Genomic DNA, 5,592 nt, shown 5'->3' on the forward strand with positions numbered 1-5,592 from the left:
TATTCCTCAACTTCATAATCACCCATGTCATCCGCATTTTCATTTGACTCATCTATGACTAAGGCTTTCCCTTGAGTCTTTGCCATGCACTGGTATGTGAAATGACCTGTACCTCTACACTCATAACATCTCAAGTGACTACCACTGCTAGGATTGGTACTAAGGACACCTTTGTCCTTATCATCCATGGGCTTAGGCGGTGTACTAGCCTGCGCCCTAGGCTAACTTCTAATGTTAGGTTTGGTTCCCTAAAAACCAGATCTAACAGTAGACTCTCGAGACTCAAAGCACCTCATGACAGGAGACTTTAGGTAAAGCTCTAACTCTTATACAACTTGGTAAGCCTAATCTAAGTCACTCACTACATGGGTCATAAGCTCACGCTGCAGATCCATGTAAAGACCCACCTTAAAATGAGCGAGTGTCACTAAGGGATCCAACTGAATATCACACTGCATCATATACTCCCCAAATTTTATGTTGTAATTTGCAACCGACATAGATCCTTTGCTTGCCATTGATCTAGGAGCTTTTGATGGTAAGAGAGAGGAAGATATTTTTCCTTTAATAACTCCTTCATCTCTACCCAATGTGCAAGTGGGACACCTCCTGATCTCTCGATCCTATACTTCGTATTTGTCTAAAACAATTTAGCTTGACCCACAAGTTTCATTTTCGTAAACCGCACCTGCCAGTTCTCAGACATTTCATACCATTTGAAATAATGGTCCATATCCGCTAACCAATCAAGGAATGCTTTTGGGTCAAGACGCCCATTAAAACTAGGAGCATCTACTTTAACACTCCTTAAGACCCTCTCATCGACATTATAACGGTCTTGATACTCGACAGCGGGCTACGGATTTTGCACCCCTCCACATCCTACCCCTCGATACGACCTGTACCACGATTTCCTACCCGTTCCTCAACTGCTCCCCCTGTGTGAGACTACTCATCCCCTCCAATGTCAGAGATTTCTCTTAGGGATGCTTCTATCTGATCCATACGGGTATTCGTGTTCCTAAATCGTGCCTCAATGGTGGCCAAACATTGGCTGATCGTGTTCATCATCTCAGTCAATTGTTCCATATTGAAAATCGGGTGTAAACTAAATCCTCTACCAGTTCGAGTGGGCATACACAATAAGACTCAACTTAGGTTTCCTAAAACACAACTCTAAGAGATTGTTTTGACACAAGAGTATGGACACCAACGATCCTAATCTTAAGAATGATGCAAATGTGGAAAATTTTAGATCTAGACCTTTTTTTTAATACAAATCTAAAAATTTCAAATCTAGACTCTATATGCAATGCATGAAACCCTAGAAAAAAATAAAAAATAAAAATCTAGACTCTTGATAACTTGATCTAAGACGAGCCAATCCAAGAACCTAAGTTTTGATACCAAAATTGATGTAGGACGGCCTAATCCAACCTTAAATGAGCATGGTATATGAAAGGGGCGGATTCATGCAATCTTAACAAACAAATAAAATATCAGCCTGCCTTATACATCATAAACACAAGAAAGAAATAAGGTTAATTTAGCATTGATTGGAGCCATCCATCACAAACACGAAGTATTGAATCTGAAAATTTGAATTTAGTTGGATACGGCAAAAGATAGAACTTTCGTCTGAAAAATTCAGAAAAAAAATGGTGGTTCTTCAAATTTAGATTTGGGTGATGGGTTTTGTGGGGGGATGAAAATCTTTTGAGATCTAATGATCTAGGTAAAAAGAAACAAGATTTGGCTTCTAAATATAAAGATTTTAAGAGAAAAGGAAGAGACTAGGTTAAAGAAAAGAGTACCTTGAGAAAAGAGAGAAGGATAAAGAAGTAGAGGATGAGAAATCGTTTACCTAGGCCTTAAGCCCTCTTCCAATCAGTGGAAGTCGAAAACGAGATCGTCAGAAGCAAAAAAGCTGTTTTTTTTCATGAACATAACATCCATGCTATGGGTTTAGGGCAACCCTTATAAATTTGTAATTACATGAAATTACCAAAATATCCCTACTAAAAAAGTTTCAAAAAAAGAAATTCGCACAAAATTTTGCATAAACTATCTCAAATCTTAATTAATTCAAATGTTCATAAACTAAATGTAAATTTAAGGTGCTTGATGGGCCCCGATGATAGTGCCATGAAGGTGGTGTAATGAAGGTGGGCCATGACGATCCAACGGTCCGATCACACCATCCTCACAATCCAATGGTCCAAATGTCTCCTCTAAGCAACTTACACATGTCACGAATACATGTGTAAGGTCTTCAACCTTTAGAGATCAGACTCGTATTCGTCATCTAACCATATTGACACGGGTAACGCACGCCTCCTGCATTGATATACTTTGAATGGCCTAGTGTCTGCATCATGAACTCAAAATGGTTATTTATTGATCTGATAGCTATATGAAAGTAAGGGACTCTCTTCTAATTGGTAATAGTTGTCGATTATCTTAATGGATAGCTTTCCTTCTTTCAATTAATTTTCAATAAAAATTTCATCATTCTATCAAAAACGATCTTGAGAGTTTCAATGAAAGATTTTCATGTGGAACAGTGGAAGCAACTCATGAGACAATGGATTATTTGCAAAGCTATTTATTTTCCTACGAGAAAAACTCAAGTAGAGAGTGTCATTCCCTATATCAAGCATGCTCTTGACATTCTTTATGCATGTATTGTTTTATTATTGGTATGTGTGTGCAGGTATTTGTTCTATTTCAGAACTCATCACCTGTTTGTTGAAAAAGGAAAGGGTTGCAGCACACCAGTAAAGGTCTTCCTTGAGTGCTGATTTCATGCTAGATTGCAATATAACAACAAACTGTAGAAGGCCTGCAACAACCATTGCGTGAAGCCACACCTAAATATAAAACAGAAGGGGGGCCCAAACCCCTACTCTATGGACATACCTCCCCCAGCACACCCCTGACTTTTACAATCCACCCTCCTAACAGCCCTATAGCAGACAACATACAGCAATAAGACAACCACCCATAAATCCATACATATAGCAAACACCAACCTTGTGAGCCCAAACATCCAGCCTCTAGTCTTCTACACAACTGCACATCAGCCAAACTACAAACATACCCGTATGGTGGTGCATGATATGGAAACCTCTATAATACCTTTGGAATAGCCCATAAGCTGAAGTGGACTATGTACTCATCGCTTGTCATCAATCACGTCGAAATCATGAATTCCTCAATCACGTAGGATTCACATCAGCCCTCGAGACCATGCTATGAAACCAAAGATATTAATCAATCATATGCTTCTTATGATTAAGAAAACTAGATAAAATCAACTCAATGAGGGATTTTAAGAGGTTTTAACCTCTTATCGTTATCAGCAATTTCATCTATGCGAAAAACTACATATGAATCAGAGAATCATGTTAAATAGAACAAAAGGAAAGAGATATCAGGAGTGATAGCTTACAAAAAATCATCTCAATCATAGTCAAATGGTTGGGAAGATTCGTTTGGGAGAGAGTTATACTCTGTACTCAATGCCCTTGACCTACACACAAACATAGATTTATGCCTAATTGAGAAGATAATGTCATCAATTAGTTTTTGTTTCTCTAGTCTTGACTAGAAGATTGTTGGATTCTTTCCCACAATCTTTTTCTTTTCTTTTATCTATTTACATTCCCCTTTATGGTTGCATCATCATATCAATTAACTTCACTAACTCCTAGGTAATTATAGTTTGAGCCAAATAACAGTAAAATCAAATGAAGAAACCTATTCTCCACAGTAGGTAATATGAATCCTAAAAACAATAGTGCACTTTTCGATTAGACAGCTTGGAAAGCAAGCGTTGGCATTACTAGCTAGGTTTTATTGCAATCATAGCTCCTTCTTACTATGATGCAACAACGATCTGCATGTTCATTTGTTTCCCTACCTTCAATGTTTTGAGCTGCATTACGTGATCAAGAATACTCATGAGGCGATTAAACAACTCTTCTAATATTATTCTTTGGCTTGACTGCTGCAACCATGGAAATAGAATGCTTCAATTTCTCCCATGAACACCATCAGTTTCTCAACAAAAGCTGAAAGGAGATACAATTTCACAAATGTTACCAAGTACCAAAGGCATTATCTTTTCTTTCTTTTTTTTTTCTCTTTTTTTTTTTTCAATTTCTCTATCTTTTCTCTACATCTTCTGTTTCCAAGGAAAGAAATTCTCTATTTCCAAGGAAAGCAATTATGTAGAATTAGATTGTTCATCTTCAGAGAATAATACATTTTCTTTAAAAATAGGGGATGTCTCATTACAAAGTATGATAACTAAACATATTACTGGGTTTAGTACTCAAACCCAAAACCACATCACATTTCTCAATAGCAGGTATTGTACTATGCTCAAGATGAGAGTTTGTATATGTGAGGCCCATGATTCAGTGATCCGCACCGTTAATATTGCTGGTCGATGTGGACGACCATGCACCAAAATGTCCCAGATGGTTAGAAATCCTAAGCCTTCAATAGGTGGACATTATAGCAACCATGTTTTAGTAGTTCTCATGGAAAACATCATAGAACAATTATTATTATTTCCTTTCTTTTCCTTTGGATTCACATATCCAAACATGTCTTTAAGGAAGAAATACAAAAACAGTTCACATTTAGCAAAAAGAAGAAGAAGAAAAAAGGGCCAAATATTCTATAGCTACAATCTTCACATCTATGTGATATTTGGTGAATGTGTAATTGACCATAGGGTCCACTAAATTACATCCCATTTTTTTGGAAAGGTGACAATAAGTCCCATCAACTCAACGGTATGGATCAATGAACCATGGGCCTTGCTCATACAAACCAGAAACCTAAATGTACATTGCAAACTCTTGGCCAATCATTCTATGACAACCCTTTTAAGGACAGCCAACAATTCAAAGAACCCACTGAATTCATACTATGAATGCAACCGCTTTTCATGTGCCAAAAATACAGTGGAGCCATAGAAATCCCAAGGAACCCCAACAGTATTCTCATTCAAAGGTAGATAACATAAACAAATTGCAACCTATAATGCACTAGTCTTGAGAGGTTGATACAAACTTTGTTCAAAGGACAACCTTACACCAAAAACCAAGGTTTATGATAGGACAACCTAATGTCTTGAACTTAGTAAGGATAAAAAACTCAAACTAATACTAAAAGTAAAAAATAATAAATCTAGCTATTACAACATTCACCACATGTACATGAAAATAAATACAACTTTCAACACATCACAGACATCACCATCATCATCATCATCATAATCATCATCCAAACTCTAGGAATTATAGTAGTTGGGGTATACACCAATTGTTCTCAAACAGCCACCCCACTCCACTCCCAATATCCACAACCCACAGGATATCGGCTTTCACTAAGAAAGAAGGTTTTCCAAAGTTTTCCTTAAAACTTTTATAATTGTGTTTTCAGTGGGCTACCACAATTAAAAACCCCACACACTGAAATTTTCTAGCTATTTCAGTGAAAACCAAAATGAAAGATTTTTTAGCAATCTTACAAACCATAATATAATAAATGAAATATACTTATCTGAAGATTCTTCTT

The 5,592-nt window shown here is 36.9% G+C and overlaps 1 long non-coding RNA gene across 2 annotated transcripts; it reads right to left on the reverse strand.

Annotated features, from left to right (window-relative positions):
- Window positions 1–2,382: 2,382 nt before the first annotated feature.
- On the reverse strand, window positions 2,383–4,227 carry LOC131241514 (uncharacterized). 2 transcript variants are annotated; one of them, XR_009169082.1, is made up of 4 exons: window positions 3,923–4,227; window positions 3,452–3,532; window positions 3,139–3,252; window positions 2,383–2,966 (listed from the first exon to the last, which is right to left on the reverse strand). It is a non-coding gene; the product is annotated as an uncharacterized LOC131241514 (long non-coding RNA). The 2 variants fall into 2 exon arrangements; XR_009169081.1 differs by lacking the exon at window positions 3,923–4,227 and having other exon boundaries at window positions 3,452–3,678.
- Between the last annotated feature and the right edge of the window lie 1,365 nt (window positions 4,228–5,592).

Source organism: Magnolia sinica, chromosome 3 (assembly GCF_029962835.1).
Source record: "Magnolia sinica isolate HGM2019 chromosome 3, MsV1, whole genome shotgun sequence".
In the NCBI taxonomy this organism is placed as follows: domain Eukaryota; kingdom Viridiplantae; phylum Streptophyta; class Magnoliopsida; order Magnoliales; family Magnoliaceae; genus Magnolia; species Magnolia sinica.